The sequence below is a fragment of the Panthera onca genome, chromosome B3, assembly GCF_046562875.1.
Source record: "Panthera onca isolate mPanOnc1 chromosome B3, mPanOnc1 haplotype 2, whole genome shotgun sequence".
Classification (NCBI taxonomy): Eukaryota; Metazoa; Chordata; class Mammalia; order Carnivora; family Felidae; genus Panthera; species Panthera onca.
In genome coordinates this window covers 91,224,804-91,243,707 of record NC_138344.1, presented here as the reverse complement: position 1 = coordinate 91,243,707, position 18,904 = coordinate 91,224,804, and the positions used below count along the sequence as shown (strand labels likewise).

The following is an 18,904-nucleotide window of genomic DNA, read 5'->3' as shown; positions in this document are numbered from 1 at the left end:
ACTAATTTTTTTTTTATAAATCCTTTCCTGTTTTTCTGGAGATGTTTTTATTCCATATCTCTATATCATGCAATTCATTTTATATGTCATTAATGTGTGTATATATACACACACAATGATATGTATACTATTGTATACATATGGTATGTAATATTAATATCCATATAACATACATATATACATATAATATACATAAAATACATAATATGTAATATATGATTCATTGTATATATCATTAATGGGTATATATACACACATATAATATTGCATACATACAATATTTAATAATAAATTTTCAGTCTTTTTTTTTAATATTTTTTTAACATTTATTTATTTTTTAGACAGAGAGAGGCAGAGCATGAACGGGGGAGGGTCAGAGAGAGAGGGAGACACAGAATCAGAAGCAGGCTCCAGGCTCTGGGCCATCATCAGCCCAGAGCCCGACGCGGGGCTCGAACTCACGGACCGTGAGATTGTGACCTGAGCTGAAGTCGGACGCTTAACCGACTGAGCCACCCAGGCACCCCAAATTTTCAGTCTTAAACTTTGAAAAATCCCAGTTGGATTTCTAGTTCTTTTTCCCATTTTGCTAAAAACAGAGGCTTTATATTGTAATGGCTAAACCATTATCAACACAAAATGCACAGTCTGTAATGTTATGAGATTAATATCGTCTTTGCCAACTATCCTACAACAGCAAAGTCATTTTAAATTTTTTAACACCTACTTAATGGGAGGTTAAATGCTGTCAAAAAAATTACCTCAACAGTGTCTTTTATATTTCTTTTCTTTTTTCCACTACAGATACTGCTCATATTATTGAAATTATTATTTGCTTTCCAGTGGCACCCTCAGCATTCAGTCCCTCCTATACATCCATTGTCAAGATGAACTTTCTAGACACTAATGTTAAAGTGTTTGTTTTATACTCAAAGAATTTATGGTTCCTTATTGACTATAGCATATAACTCAAATCCCTAAGTATTCATGACTTTCTCAATATGACTCCAACCTACATTTCTATTCTTATGATATTAACTCCTCTTCCTCCAATCCTGATCACCATAATTTTTATTATAACCACAAAAGGACTGCTTTATTTCCTGTGAAATTACTATGCACTAATAAAATTTCAAGTCTTGCTGTTATTTTACCAACGATGTCCTTCTCTCTTTGCTTTACCAGTTGTAATTCTCATATTCAATTAAATGTCACTCCCTTTGTTAACTTTCCACGTTCCTGACTTCTATGCTGAAAAAAAAAAAAACAAAAAACAAAAAAAAAAAACAGCTAAAGAATGTTCCTGGCATTCTATATATTTAAGAGTTGCAACAGTGGAAAAAAAAAAAAAAAGCAATGGATAAGACTCTATTTTTAATGTTGAAAGATAAAATAAAAGTTCTGAATTATTTTTAATAACAGTACAATAGACAACTGTGTCCAAGATAATTTTTTGTACAAATTAAATACGTAAAATAAAGACTATAGCCAGGACCTCAGGATTAGGATAAAGTAATGAGTTGTATTTATTGCATAATGGAGGGAGTTTTATCATAACATCTAATATATTTTATCCCCAAAATAAGTTAAACATTGAAAATTTTAGACTACAATTAACTAATTCTCAGGAGCATACTTTTAAGAAAATATATCTTATATAATATAAGCCTCTCTGAATGGGAGCAATGAGTCTTTATGTTTGAAAGAGTACTTGCGTGCTCGCTTCGGCAGCACATATACTAAAATTGGAACGATACAGAGAAGATTAGCATGGCCCCTGCGCAAGGATGACACGCAAATTCGTGAAGCGTTCCATATAAAAAAAAAAAAAAAAAAGAAAGAGTACTTGCTACATTAAAAGGTATAGATTAGGGAATGTAAATATTTCACTTGTCTTTAACCATCATTTCAGACCCTGTGTTCTTAGGACATTCATAGTATGGGATGTGTCATGAAATATAGAATAGAGCTAAAAGAACAAACAAAACACAAGTGAGCCTATAACACAAGTGAGTCTAAGTAGCTATTTCAAGTAGCTTTACTTTTACAACTCTTGATTTCAGAAGTCTTCTTTGGCTGTCTTATAAGTCCTCTTAAGCTTTGTAATGTTTTATCTTTTTTTAAAAATTTTTTTAACGTTTATTTATTTTTGAGACCGAGAGAGACAGAGCATGAATGGGGGAGGGTCAGAGAGAAGGGGACACAGAATCTGAAACAGGCTCCAGGCTCCGAGCTGTCAGCATAGAGCCCGATGCGGGGTTTGAACTCATGGACTGCAAGATCATGCCCTGAGCCGAAGTCGGCCACTTAACCGACTGAGCCACCCAGGCACCCCTATGTAATGTTTTAAAAGAAAAAGAAAAACAATCTTGGATTCATTTTAAGGAGCTTAATTATTCTTAAAAGTATGCAGACCTTTGAATTTCATCTTTAAAAGAGACATATTTCTGATATAATAAAATGCCTACAAAATTGAATGTAGGTTTATATTATTACAAGAAAAAATACACTTATGGGCATTTCATTCAAGATAACGACGAAAAGGAAGTTCACAGAAAAGTTTTCCAAATTAGAAAGCACATTAACAGATTGCATTGCTCCCAGGCATACCCAATGGCACTCTCTTAAGTGTTGCTTTGCTCTCTTTATCATAGTGTTTGCATATAGGTAAAAATAGTTATTTATGGAAGAACTTGCTTTAGTCCCATTGAACAAGTTAGCCTCAGAAGTAGGTGAAGGTAATTGTAAAGTAGCAGAAGAATAGTATTTTCTTATTACAGTTTATTAATCCAAGATAATTACATGATTCATGCAGATCCTTACCTTATCAAAATAAAAAAAATGGGGAAAGTGAATAGAAATGCTACCATTTTAAAAGTCATTTCCTCTATTTGTTCCATATACCTAAAGTTATATAAAGAACCATTCCTGATTAACAATTAATTTCACTAAGAAGTCCACTATGTCATAATTTGAATGAAGAAAATTTATATGTTACTGAATTAATATGTAGAAATGAGATATTAGAAAAAGGTATGGCCTGTTTTTTTTAATTTTTAAAAAATTAAAAAATTATTTATTTTAAAAATTAAAAAAATATTTATTTTTGAGAGACAGAGCATGAGCAGGGGAGGGGCAGAGAGAGAGAGGGAGACACAGAATCTGAGGCAGGCTCCAGACACCCAGCTGTCATCACAGAGCCCGAAGTAGGACTCGAGTTGGGATATCATGACCTAGGCCCAAGTTGGACGCTTAACCAACTGAGCCACCCAGGTGCCCCAATATGACCTGTTTTAATAGTACATTGATATTTAATGCCACTGCAAGTAATTAAATTTAGAAATGTCATGCATAGCTTATTTTCAACACAGATATTTTTATGTAATTCTATTTCACTAGTACACTATAAATGTTCATTCTTACCTGAAAAAAATGTCTGTTAGTTCCATAAGTAAAGCCATATGGTATCCAAATGGTATCCAAACAGTAAAGAAAAAAAAGGCAGTGCTTTTATGATAGTCTAGGCCTCTACTCTCCCTTCTGAAATAGCATGATTAAAACCTACTTTTATAAGTTTCAAAAAAATCCTTGGTGCATTACTCAGAATTTTCAGTGGTGGATCACCACTTTATTTTCCATTCTCATGACCTGTAGTCACTCTATGAACCTATTATTCAAACACAGTGTTTGAATCAAATTAAATTACTCATCTAAATCAATATGTGTTGAGCCTTTACTATGTATACCAGGCCTGGGAGTAAAAAGTATACAACACATTCTTATCCATTACAGAGACTTTTAATCTAACAGGCAAACATAAATCTACTCAAATCCCACATGATTGCTAAAAAGTATATTTGTTATAGTGAAAATATATTTTAAAACACAGTAGGAGTGTGAAAAAAAAGTACCCTTAAACTTATTTTGGGAGTTTATGCAAGACTTTACAAATGAGATGGAATTTGATTTGAGACTTGAAGTAGAAGTGCCAATTGCTGAGGCACATGAACAGCTGGTATCCTGAGGAGGGAATCCTGTGAAAAGCAGATGGTTATGCAATGACTTCGTGGTAGCAAAAAATTTTCCTATTTCTCAAATGGCTAGAGTATGCGTTGCATTTGAATAGCACATTTTAAATATTAGTCTGGATAGGAAGACTAAAATAAATACATCTGTTATTCATCCAATTAAACTTTATGTTTATGAACACTGGTATCATTGACTTTTAGTCTTCTCCTCTGGCCGACTGCTTCGTTTGTTTGTGTATCTGCCTCCTGCCCTTCTCTGTACCCTAAATTCTGTGCTTATTATCAACAGGTTACTAATTCTCCTTACTGTCTCTAATAGTTGTCATATGTATTAGGCAGTCAGAAGTGTCCATTACAATATAAAGTCATTATTGTCAGTTGAATTTTTAAGGCCAATACAAGGACTTTTATACACTGCTCAATACCAAGAAATATACTGTTCCTTACTTTAATGAGAGTAAATTAAAAAAAGAAAATTAAACACGTTGTATTTTTTATCTTTTTTTAATGTTTGTTTATTTTAGTGGAGTGCAGAGAGAGAGGGTGAAAGAGAATCCCAAGCAGTCTCCACACCATTAGCATGGACGCCTCATGGTGTGGACACCTGACATGGGGCTCAATCTCCCAGATCATGGGTCATAATCAAGAGTCAGATGCTTAAAAAACTGAGCCACCCAGGCACCCCTAACCCTGTTTCTCTTTTTTTTTTTAATTTTTTAAGAATTTTTTATGTTTATTTGTGAGAGAGAGAGAGAGAGAGAGAGAAAGAGAGAGAGAGGGAGGGGCAGAGAGAGAGGGAGACACAGAACCCGAAGCAGTCTCCAGGCTCTGAGCTGTCAGCACAGAGCCCAACACAGAGCTCCAACCCCTGAACCATGAGATCATGACCTGAGCCAAAGTTGGACGCTCAACCTACTGAGCCACCCAGGCGCCCTACACTATTTCTCTTCTTAATTCAAATTGTTAACCAGGATTTTTCACACATATAAAAACTGCAGTCATCATGATTTAACATGCCATTCCAATCTGCTAGTTATAAAAACATTGATAATGGAAATCATAGATTATTAGAATCACAGTGTTTACATAGGTAGAATTGTTCTATCATTTTTTTCCCCAAATTGATCATTTGGGCACTTTATAAGTGAATTAGGCTAGTCATAGAATTTATCTATAAATAAATTGTTAGAAAAAGGCTCTTACCTATAGAGAACAAAATGATGGTTACTGGAGGGGACCTGGATGAGAGGATGGGTTAAATCAGTGATAGGAACTAAGGAGGGCACTTGTGATGAAAACTGGTTGTTATATGTAAGTGATGAGTGACTAAATTCTGCACCTGAAAATGACATTGCACTCTATGTTAACTAGCTGCAACTTAAATAAAAACTGGGAAAAAAAATAGATTAATAAGAGAAAGAAGTTTAAAAAAAATGCAGTCATAAAGAAAGTGCCCGCACCCATTAGGAAAACAGGGAAAGTAGGAAATAACAAGCTATCATAGATTTGAGTTTATCTTCTAGCCTAGAACTTATTATACATCACCTTATTTTCATTTGAGTAAGCCTCCACATGTTTAAGTATACTTAGTAACCCATTGCATCTAAAAACAAAAAACCAAAACCCAAATAAAATGAAACAAATAAAAACACACCAACAGGCTAATCCATAATTTAGGTTTTCCAATTGATTTATCATTTCACATCTCCATTTCAATCAATGTCACTATTAACTTAGGTTGATTTGTTTTATTAATTCAACTCACAAACTTCTGAGACATTTCTAACAACTCACGTGCTTGTGCCTCTAAAATTCAAGTAATTGACTCTTCTATTGATTCCACATTTGAAATATATTGCTGAACCATTTCCTCAGGCTCTCATTAACAAAAATACGGCAATAGCTACTTAGCTGGTCTCTTAATCTTTGATCCTCCCTGCCTGTCTCTTCTCTTCCTTACTACCTATTTAATTATATTAAGTTATAATTATTTATGCCATTTCTGTGGTATTAACTTTCAGGAGTCTCTATTTCTTGCTGATAAATATATACTGTTAACATGGAAACTGTTTGCCCTATATAGTCCCAGGTTGCACATGTTTTTCTATTATTATTATTAATTATTATTATTATTCTTTAAAATGTTTATTTATTTTTGAGAGAGAGAGAGAGAGAGAGAGAGTGCGAGCAGAGGAGGAGTAGAGAGACAGGAGAACAGAAGATCCAAAGCTGGCTCCACGCTGACAGCAGTGAGCCCAATGCAGGGCTCAAACTCACAAACCATGAGATCTGACCTGAGCTGAAGTCAGATGCTCAACCAACAGAGCCACCCAGGTGCCTCCCGCCATTATTAATAGCATTCACTGTCTTTTTCAAAAGCTTTTTAAGTAATATACTATGATAGAAATTAGAATAGTGATTGCAAGGTGCTGGGTGTGAAAGGAAACTGACTACAAAAGGGAACTATTTGGGGTGATGGAAATATTTTATGTCTGCATTGTGGTTGATACACTACTATATAATTTTTGTCAAAATTCATAAAAGTATGCACAAAAAGGGTGAATTTTACTACATGTAAATTATACTTCACTAAAACTAAAATATATCATCAGGAAATCCAGCAACAATTTCTATTATATTAGTTAAATAGCCAAAGTTTTTTTTTTTTATTTTTTTAAATTAATCAGAAACATAATTAAGATGAACAGTGACATTATTTGATGCAGTGCTTTAGAAGGATGACAGACTTGAAGTAACTCAAGCCATTTATCTTTTTAATCACTGTGCTATCATTCTTTTTCATTCTCTCTCTCTCTCTTTTCTAAATGCCCTGCTTAAATATAGGACATCATAGTACTGGGGGGGTTGAGTAAAAATAGAAAGTAATAAAGTCTACCGTGTTTATGAACACTCCTCCAGTTTCTCTACTATTTCCCCTTCTCATATATAATCACTCCTTCGTAATTCTATTTTATCACATATTGCATTGTTTTATGATGTAATTGTTTCTAGGCATGTAGTTGACAATATAGTAGGTTATACAGAATCTTTATAAACATGAAAATTTTGGAATGGGATCTATTTTGGGTTTAAAATTTAGAAATAATTGATAATGAGTCAAAATCAAAACATGCAAAATAACATTAAAGACAAATACGATTCAGCAGTTTTGAGGGTCTGTGGTAAACAGACTGTATACTAAAAGTCTACATTTAAAAATTACATTATTCAGAGTAGGAATGTTGATCAGAAATGGAAATACAATGAAAAATTATCTAAGTAATAAGGCAGAAACTACATTAATAGAAGTACTTCTAAGGGAAGAGGATGCTGTGGCCCACAGGCTCACCTGATTGAAAATTTTGTTTGTGGACATACATTTATCTAGTTGATTTAGCTAAATATTGGAAAACATGTAAATAATAGAGCAAACTTTTTGTTTTGATGTCATGCTTATATTTATATTTATAAGTTAGTTTTATAACTTATAAGTCTTATATTTATAAGTTAGTTTTCCACATGTGTTGATTTCATAGAGAAAATATTTAGAAGATACTATTAATTTCTGGTCCTTTGCCAATTATGCTTTATAATTAAACTAATATATTTTTATAGATTTATTCTTATGAGTCTGAGTCATATTATCTTGTCCCTGATGACATCATAAGCTATGTTGTGATGTTTACTTCTAGGTCTATAAACCCGAGACAAATGCCCTGTGAGATATTTTGAAAGAAAATCATTTGGCCTTTTCTAAGAAGCTACTCTGAAATCATTGTGGGCTAACACATTTACTTCAATGTCTGTTTTTGAATATATTTATGTTTTATTCATCTCTTATAATACATTGCCAACTATTTGAAGGTACAACTAGTTATCTTACACTAGATTCATTCATTCACTTATTAGTAAATATTAATAGAAGCCTCACTAGACTAAAGATACACCACTGGGTGTTAGAGACGTAGCTATGAATCATAAAACAAAACAGAACAAATTCTGCTCTCAGGAGCAGACATTATAGTGCATGTCATATATACTATATACAGTAGACATATTTAATATGTAAGTGCTTTACTATGTGGGAAAATGAAAATAATAGAAGAAAGACAGTAATAGCTTCATTTTGCAAGGTAGAAAATCAATATATTTCCTATAACTGAGGGAACATGGAATAAGAAACTGATGTTCAAGTATATTATTTAAAATTACAAAGGCACTAAGCTTCCGTTTTCATCTTTGACAGGTAAAGTGTCACTCAATTTTGTGACTAGAAAAACCTGAACAAATAAAAAGATGAGAATCGATGACTTTTCTTGAGTCTAAGAGCTGATGTTTCAGGACAAACTGCCATCTAAAAATTTGGAGAAACAGATGATTTCTGAGTCACAGCCCAAATCAGCAAACCTGGATCAGAAGGAACTGGAACAGTGAACTGTTGGGTACATTTAAATCCTAATGTTTATGATTTGTTGGAGGCTAAGTGTGGACTAACACAAGACTAAAACATTTCTAAGAACTAGAATCCAAGGCTTTTTTGTGAAATTTTACCTCCAGGAACCCTACCACATTCTCACAGTGAACAGCCAAGAAACATCCTCAGTTAGTTCTGGCAAGGGGTAAGGGAAAGAAATCATTAAGAAATGCAGTACACCAAGAGCATTCTTCATTAAAGAACGACTGTCCTATAGGGGTTAAAGACCTTACCAGAGCCTGGTAGAAGGCATTCTCCAGACCTCTTCAACAGGTTTGCTGTCTCACCAAAGAAGAGGGAGCTAAGAGTCACAGTCCAGAGACATAGGTCTATTAAAGACTGAAACTGAATTATGAGATCACTGAATGCTTTCCTTCTCCACATCTTACCACCACTCCCACAAGACTCCGGTATAAAAACAGTGGTTACAACTGAAAGAACTGCAAGGCAGATCTACTTAAAGACAAATTTTTAAGCAAACTAAGGTAACAGGAGATACCAGAGAAAGGACACTAGAGGAATTCAAGGCCTCTGGCTACGGAAAACACTTAACAGATCCGAACTCTTACCCAGCAAACATAAAACCTCACACTATAACCCAATTAACCTTAGCCCCTACTACCCAATATTCCATGTCTGGGTTAAAGCAAAAAATTAACAAAACACACTAAAAGAGAGACATATCTGAAGAGACAGAGCAAATACCAGAATTAGACCCAGATAAGACACAGATGTGGGATCTCTGTAAAATGTAAAATAATCAGGATTAAAATGGAACAAAATAAACAACTAGTCATTAAGATATACATAGATTTCCCCAAAGCATAATAATTAGAAGAGCCACATTGACTGCTTTCTTTCATCTGGTACTTTACTTTTCAAGCTCTTACCACGTACTAATTCATTTAATAGTCACAATCATTTTGTAAGGAAAATAGCATGAAGTCCCCATTTTACAGATAAAGGACCTGAGGCATAAAGTATTTGAATAATTTGCCTAAGGCCCACTGGGTTATGTGGTGCAGCTGGAATTCTAACTGCGGAGTCTGCTCTAGGGCTGTATTTCTAGATGTTACAACTCCACCATCTGTCAAGGAAGTGATGTTTAACCGGAGTGTTGAAAGAAAGATAGAATTTATTAAGTGGACTGGAAAGGTGGATTTAGGTCTGGTTTTCTGAACAAAGGAGTCATTATACACATAGGACCTCACAGAGGAAATGAAGATAATTGAGGGAATGGAGACCAGTGCAGCTGGAGCACAGGAAGAGACTGGGAAAAACTGAGAAAAGAACCTTGAGGAAGGTAAGAACAGAAGATGCAGAGTGTTTTGTAGGTCACGTTAAAGATGTTGATCATTGTTTTCAAGAACAATGGGAAAGTGACGTAGTGTTTTAAGCATGGAAGTGCTATCATCACATTTGCATTTGAAATAAACAGTCTTGGTTCTCAGAGGATAAGAGATTGCAGGAGAAGTAATTTGGGAAATCAAGAAATCAATGGTGAGAATTGTAGACTATAAAACACCAAACTTCACTTTCCTGGCTTGTCTTTCTATATTGTAGAGGCAAGCAGCCTAAATACTACTTTCCCCAGGTTTATTTGCAGGTAAGAATGAAATTTTCATGAAGCAGATGTACTTGTGAGAGACTTGAATGGATGGTGGAACAATAATTTTGCTTTCATCAGTATATGATTCCATAGAGTCTGACCCCAGGGTGGGGGAAGGATGTTAGCTATAATGACTCCCTGCAATGCACCAAGGCAGCTTTGTGAGGAGTCGGAGTAATACTTCAGCATATTCAGTTTGCTAAATCTCAGGAGTAGGATTGTCATACTAATTCTTTGGGAACAGTGAGGCCTTACTGCTTTCTGGCACAGCATATATTTTAGGGCCAGCAACCAACTGTGGATGTTCATTAGGATATTAGGTTTAATGGTATTCCCTTACTAAGAGCCCATCTGCATTTTATTCTGTGAATTTTGCCCAGTGACCTGATTACTATGCCTTATGTGGATTAATAGGTCTACCTAAATTTGGTGTACTGATTTGGAAATTTGCACACTCATTTAGAGAAAACTGTTATTTGGTATATATTACTAGATGGGTCACAATCTCTTAGCATTATCAGTCCATTAATTTTTCCTCTTGATTTTGGTTGCCAAATAAGTTCCTCAAAACGAAATCAAAACCTTACCCTTAGATAAGGTAAGCATGCAATTAAATGTGTAGAGCAAACAATATTGAGAATATCAAAAGCACTAAAATAGTTTTGAATAATCTATTGTATTCTTAAGTATATTTTATACATGCACATATACATAGTATATAATATATACAAGTACTTAAATTTTCCTTTTGGACAATATGTATATCATGTATTAAAAGTAACATGTGTTTTGGTGCTATAGATATAGTATTACCAGAGATTATTAACCTATACAGTTTTATCCTTGTGTTAGTTTCTGCATTTCAGTTATAATTCTCAGAGCTATATTTTCATGTTCTCATCATGATCACATTTACCAACTGAAGTTACTGAACTTGCAAGAGCACCTAAAATATATAATTATAAATTATAGGTATATATATATAATATATAATATGCACCCATATTTGCATAACCACAATGCACACAGTAAGGATTCAACACACATTTGTCGATGGAATACAGTGAAGTAATGCAGTAATAAATAGTTAATTAGTGGCTATAGTGTCTCTAGAACATAGACACTTATTTTCAAGATACTGTAGGTATGTGCATTTTTAAAAGTCTAGTTTTAATTCAGTATTTTAATATTTTTGTTTATAGATTAAATGAATTTATTTAATAAATTATTTAAAATGCAAAATATGTGAGATACATAAAATTTCCAAATTATTAACATGCATAATATCTAACCTTAACATATTTAGTTTTATATCCCAACAGAGCCCTTCCACAATATAATCACTTGCAGAGATATAAATAGATCAGGTTTTAGAAAAATGTTTCTATACACAAAAAAATTGTAGTAAACCTTTGGAAATGTTGGCAAGTCAGTAATGTTCAAAATTTTTGCTGCCTTTAGCAAAGGTCCCATCAGGCTTTTTGAAGTTATTGAAAATGCCTGAATTGAAAAGCATAATGCTGTTCATCATCTGAATTCAAACAGTGGGACGAATAAAGCAAAAAATAAAAAATCATTATCAGGTTTTGTCATAAGTAAATTTTGTCTTTTTTTCCATTTTTAAAAACTTTATAGGCAAAGTTTTTTTTTTTTAATTAATAATTTCTTTGAGAGAGAGAGAGCGAGAACAAGCAGGGGAGGAACAGAGAGAGAGCGAGAGAGAGAGAGAGAGAGAGAGAGAAAATCCCAAGCAGGCTCTGCATCACCAGTGCAAAGCCCGATGTGGGGCTTGAACTTACAAACTGTGAGCTGAGCTGAGCTGAAACCAAGAGTCTGACACTCTTAAGACCGACAGAACCACCCAGGCACACCTACAGGCAAAGTTTTTAAAACAATTTCCGTAATATGCATTATACATGCAAATTGATTACATATGATTGTATATACCTCACACATTTCAATGTTTTTATTTTCATAATAGGTATTTTATAGCATAAAAGTTAAAAATAAATAATTTACTATTAAATTGTATGTCAACTAATGGGAAAACTAATTAAGCAAGTTATCAGAGCACTTAAGCAAGTTATCAGAGCATTTAACCATTGAGGCCACAGTTCATATTGCAACTATGAAACATTCATCATGTGAACTATTACGTTTAGTAATACAATGTAGCAGACACCGCTTTGGTGGCTTCAAGTGTGTTTTAAAGTGCCTTATCATTTATACCCAGTATGGTTCTATAATTTTGTTTTCTCTAGTTTCTTAGATACAGGAGGCTATACCATTAAGTATTAAGACTCTCTCTCTATTTTTTTTTTTTTAAAGAGCATTTATTTATTTTTTTGAGAGACAGAAACAGAGCACAAGGAGGGGAGGGGCTGAGAGAGAGAGGGAGACATAGAATCCGAAGTAGGCTCCAGGCTGTCAGCACAGAGCCCACTGCGGGGTTCGAACTCAGGAACCATGAGATCATGACCAGAGCTGAAGTCAGACACTCAACCGACTGAGCCACCCAGGTGCCCCTTAAACTGTTTAAAATAGGAATTGCCGAGGTAAAAAAACAAAAACAAAATAAAACAAACAAAAGCAAAAAACAGTTCCTGGAGAAATGAGAAGCAGAGGAAACTTTTTTAGTATGCGTGTATCTCTCTCCTTCAGTTTTTCTGTCTCTGGTATCTGGGCCTTGGGCTGCCACTCTGGCTCCTTGGGATACTCAGCTGCAGAAGCACTGAATTTTCCACCCCAGCCATTCTTTAGCCTACAAGCCAACTTCACACTCCAATATCACATACTTCATTACTTTGGATTTGTTTCCTGTTAGTAAACTGAGAAACACAATCTTTAATCCACAAATATTTCTCAGTTCTCTAGTAACTATTATACTGATATCTACTACATGGGCCATAATAAATATAAATGCAAGGCAAATAAATGGATAACATTAATACTTATCTGGCACCAGTTTAAGAATGGGAACCACACTGGTGAAACACATAATACACATATTCTTTTTTTTTTTTAAGTTTATTTATTTATTTGGAGAGAAAGAAACATTGTGAGAGAAAGTGGAGGAAGGGCAGAGATAGAGGGAGAGAGAGAATCCCAACCGACTGAGCCACCCAGCCCCTCTCTCTCTTTTTTTTTTCTTTTTTTTTTTTAAGTAGGCTTCATGACCCTTGTGGGACCCAATACCGAATTTGAACTCACAACCCTGAGATCAAGAGTCAGATACTCAACCAACTGAGCCACCCAGGCACCCACACACATACTCTTTTAATTATTTTTAAAGTTAGGTTTTTCACATTCTTCCTATATGCACAGTTATTTTCTTTGTTTAATATAATGCTTCTTGTTTTATAACAATTATACCTTCCTATAGCATAGGTTAAATAAGTAGTATGTAGGAAAGCACTCTAAATACAAAACGAAACAAAACAAAAAGCAAAAAAATCTTTTAATATTTAATTGTATTACAGGTGTTTTCACTTTGTCTTTTTACAACATGTTATTTGAGAAACTGAGGAATATTTTCCATTTGCTGTTTTAATAGTCAACTTTCTAAATGTTTGAGGTAACATACACAGAGGGAATGAAATACTGTTAGTCAAATATATTTTTATAGATGACATAGCACTCAGATTAGGTGTTTATTCTACTTATTTTGATAAAGATTCCTCAGATGAAGGTCATATTCAAATTTTAAAAAGAAGCAGGTTTAAAAGTTCTTTAGATGACTGCAGTATTTAAGTAATAGTAATGACAGTTCTTTTAATTATGTAGTGATTGGCTAGGGATGAAATCTTACTTTTATCACCGTGTATCAAGGAAACATGCTATATAGGTTCACAGTCCTCTTGGGGGCTTTCCTGGGCAGAGGGCAGGGAGCGACTGAAGACTGAGGGCAGCCAATCCAGGTTGGCAGGTACAATTTTAAAACTAGCAGAAGAAAGTTACATACCAGGAGGGGCTCAACAAGACAACTAGATCCCCACAGGTGCCCACCAAATCTTACAAGCTTATAAAGGGGCCTTAACTGGGCTCAGTCACATGTACCAGGCAGGTGTTTTTAATACCACCATCTCAAGGCTGTGTCTTAGGAGCAGCCTCTAGGAGCAAGAAAGGCAGGCAGGACCCACATTCCAAGAACAGGGAGTGAGTGAGGAGCCTCCAGGTCCAGCTCACGGGTTTATCAGCAGTCACGTCTTTTTTGATCAAGTTCCTCAACACATACTACAGGTAAATACTCTTATTTCTAAAACTTCTGAATAACAAATTGATGAGCATCACTTACATTTCAGCTGAAAATGTGTCTTCCAAGGGGAATTGATTTTAAATGACAATACGATTTATTATTGTTTTACATTTTAATATGTTAGTATAATTTGTGTGTGTTTATTATTCCTCAGTTAATCCTTATTTTTGACTTCTGTCTCTTCAAAGTTAAAAGCACAAAAAAAAAAAAATACATGTTTTTGTCCCCTGAGATTTTCAGAGCAAATCTCTATTCTCACTCAATGTAACGTGGCCTGACAAAATTGAATCCAGAACTGTGCAGAAAAATATAAATGAAGCAGCTTGCTACCAAATGTGGCCATAATTCAAGAAGGGTGCTGGGAATATACTCTGTGCTTTCCTTCATTGGATGTACCAGTTTTTATTTCCTAATATATTGAAAAAGCTGGCTTAAAAAATACTGTGTGTTTTTCTGTACAAAAAAATAAGTGTCATGGAGCTTATCTAATTTACTAGAAAGAACTCACTGTGTGTTTCTAGGTAAGAATAATACTTATCTCAAAATTATTTCAGCAATAATCCTGTGATCAGGGGCCCACTTGGCACAATAAAAAGGATAATTGGAGACATTTATAAAGTGATAATTTACAAATGTGTTGGAATTAATTCAGGAACCAACAAAAGGGAATTGCTCAGAGGGAACTGTTAAGGGAAAGAAACGGTTTCCAGAAGTCAGCAAGACCTTTAGCAAGGGGAGAGGGACTACCTGACATCAACTGTTGACCTTCATTTGAGAAATGCAGACAGGGCAATAAGGCTAGGCAAAGAGGAGTAAGGCCAAACAAATCATAGTTTGACCTCCTTTCCTCATCTTGTCATCTGAGCTACTGCAAATAGACGTGAAATTCAGGCTGATTGAGTGCATGAAGGATGGGATCCAAAACCCAAAGTACTGCAGAAAATGTGACAAAAGGATCTAGAATGACAAATGGAGGAAATATGATACAACACTTTCTATGTTGTTGCAGTTTGAAAAACAAATGTTACTTACAAGTTGTGGGAAAAGTACATATGGCATTTCTCTCTCTAACCATGAGAGAATAACTGAACTCAAAGCTACCCTTTTGTTGTCAATACTAGGCAACGACATGAAATACACGTCTGGTTTTAAACGTTGGGAGATGTGAAGTTATAGGAATGCTCACAAAGCTGACTCCATCTTTTGGCACTCAGTCTTGTTAAATGGCCTGCCTTGGGGCTGTGTGTTCCAGGCCCTGGGGAAGTTAATTCAATGTAAGCACTGACCAGAATGTGGGAAGGATTGTTCTGATCTTTGCTAAAGTGGTGCACAGAAGGCTCCACTTTAGATAACTACCCTTTGACTTCACCACAATGCCCCTTGCTCTATAAAACTTGTGAATTAAGGTCTGGACGAGGGCAGAGAATAACTGTGTACTGACACATCTTTTGTTCCCTGAATCCCCCCATCAAGGGGTTATTCTGAATACAACTCTGTGTAAGGTATATGGAGTGAATAACTTCATTTTTGGTTTCAAAGTGCCTTCTGAGTCTGGAGGATACTTTACTGACCCTCCTCCACTTCACAACAGAAGTGAATGCATGTAATCTGTAAGGGAAGAGAGTTGAATGATGTAACCATGTTACCCTTTTGGCATTCTGCTTCAAGTCACTCTGTGCACAGGAAACATGATTCATAGCAGAAGATAGCAGTCTCAGATTAAGAGCCAGCTGAAATTCATTGGTTAAAGTGAGAGACCTGAAATAACTATGAATTTACAAAATTATAACAAATTAATCGCCTATAAGACACTATTAAGCCATCAAAAGTATGTACAATTAGAGTCCCGAGTAGTGGGAGGAGAAGAAGAAATTTAGATTAGTAGCAATGAATTTTTTTTAATTTTATGAAAAATGAAGCCCACAGATAGAGGATGTTCAAAAATATATAAGGATAAATGAAAGAAAACCTAATTAAACCACATCAAATTCAAATTGGCTGGACTTCTAGTTACAGATCCTACCTGCAAAGATATTGGAAGTTGTTCACTTCCGTCCTTACAAAAAGGAAACCCTGAGCAACTGAAAAATCAATGACTTTTCTTTGACCCATCAGAGAACTGAGGTTCAGGGCAAAAACCACTCTGAAATTTGGAGTCAGGTGACTCTAAGGTGAATCCATAGAGTCACAGCCAAGGTTCACTTACCTAGAATAGAAGCAGCTGAAACCATTGGTAGCATAGTTAAGTAGTAATTTTGGTTAATTGCTGGAGGCTGAGTATAGATTACAATGAGAATGACAGACTCCTGGAAGCCACAGTCTTATGTGGCCCATACGTTTTTTGTGGATTTTACCTCCATGAACCACATCAGGTATCACAGTAAGGAGCTGGAAAAGATCTTACATGGTTATGCAGGAGAGGACAGATAATTATTGTAAAATATCCCAGATCATTCTACATAACAAAGATCTACTCTCCAAGGGGGGAAAATTATTTACCAAAATTTGTTTCCATCTGGGGAAAGATCATTTCTCCAGTTTCTACTTCCTTTAGTCTTCCTTTCACACCTAAGGATGGGGGGAAAAAAACAAAAACCAAAAAACAAACTAAGAAACCCTTGTGAAGATCACACCAAGGTACATAGGCACACTAAAAGGCAAATTTAATACTAAAATTTTAGAACACATACCCATCCTCAATTTTTACACTTTACCAAGGTTCTAGTATGATAACAATGAATTGTAGCTGAATGATCCAAAAGATATAGACCCTCTTTGTGGAGGAGCACTTAAGGGAAGGCCAAAGTTAACAAGGGAGATACAAACAATGACCCTAAATAAATAGGAAACTTCTGGCATCTACAGTTATAGCAAACATTAGACACAAACGCCTAGCCGAACTAACCTAAAACTTCTTACCAAAGGCCTTTACCTCAGTTCCTATACATCACATTTGGTTTTCACCAGAATATTATGAACGTGTTAAAGGGAAGAATAAACATATTCTGAAGAAACAGGGTAGGCATGAAAATGAGACTCTGCTATGCCAAAGATGTTGGAATTACTACATAGGAAATTTGACATAACTATGATTATTAAGGACCCTAAAGTAAAATACGGGCTACATGCAAGAACAGATGGGGAAACTCTAAGGTAAAGAAAAAAGAAAGTGCTAGAAAAAAAAAAAAAAAAAAAAAAAAAACTAATACAAATGAAGAACACCTTTAATGGGCACATCAGTGTGCTGAAAAATGACCAAAGAGAAACGTGTGAGCTTGATGATATGTCAGTAGACACTTCTCCCCCTGAAATGTAGAGAAAAGAAAATGCAAAACAAAACCAAGACATCGAGATACAGTGGGACAATTTGAAAAGGTATAAATATGCATAGTTAATATCCAACAAAAAGAACAAAGAGGGAATGAAGCAGAGTAAATATCTGAGATAATGCCCAAACTCTAAAAAAATTAATGATATTTACCAAACCATAGATTCAGGAAGTGCAGATACTACCAAGCAGAATAAAAACAAAACAAAACAAAATAAAAACAGAAACTATTCTGGAATATCCTATCCAAACTGAAAGAAAACAAGACAGAGGAAAAAAAATTGAAAATGCCAGAGGAAGGTAAAACCTTTCCTAAGAGAAGTAAGGATATGCATTCTTTTTGAATACTTATTCTAAAGCAGCAGAATTACAGTGAAAAATGGATGGATGGATGGGTAGATAGATGGGAAGGGAGGGAGGGAGCAAGGAAGAATTACAGTGGACTTCTTGTTAGTAACCATGAAGAAAACAGAGCTGGGTGAAATATTTAGTTGAGAGAAACACACACACACATACACACACACACACACAAATCTAGAATTATATATACCTAGTGAAATTATACTTCAAAAGTGAAGCAGAAATAAATATACTCTAAAGAAACAAAAACTGAGGAAATCTCTTCTTCAGCAGACTTGCCTGTAAAAATATTAAGACATTTTTCAGACAGAAGTCAGATACCTAGATTTACATAAATTTTGTCACATTGACAAAAAATTGAGGTAAAATAAATCTCTTTTCTTATTCTTCATGTACAAGTAACTATTTAACACAATGATGCTAACAACTTATTAGTCTAGTATACCATAAGAATAAATGAAATTAATGATAGTAATGTCATAAAGATGGAAGAGAGGATTCAGGAATATTCTTTTATACATTACCTGTACCACATCTGTGACAGTATAACGTTGTCTCTTTCTTTAAATTCTTAAAGAACTGGCTATTCTAGGATTTGGACAGGAATTATACAAGATGCACCTGGAGCATCTTTTAGTGCCAGAAAGTAAGGACTTGCTAAACAATTAATGATAAATAAGTGAATAAATAAATAAATAGAGGTATGTCAGAGGGATATAGGTGCTTCCAATGGCCAAAGCTAGAACAATTTGAGCAAGAAAATAAATATCTAGTATTGGATTATAAACTTCAAAGTATAAAATAAATATGCATATTTTTTTTGCTGATGCTGAAGAAACATCCAAACATC

General features: G+C 34.7%; 1 non-coding gene across 1 annotated transcript; it reads left to right on the top strand.

Moving 5' to 3' along the window:
- Positions 1-1,715: 1,715 nt before the first annotated feature.
- Positions 1,716-1,822, top strand: LOC132670476 (U6 spliceosomal RNA). The gene has a single exon (XR_009606713.1). It is a non-coding gene; the product is annotated as a U6 spliceosomal RNA (small nuclear RNA).
- The last annotated feature ends 17,082 nt before the right edge of the window (positions 1,823-18,904 follow it).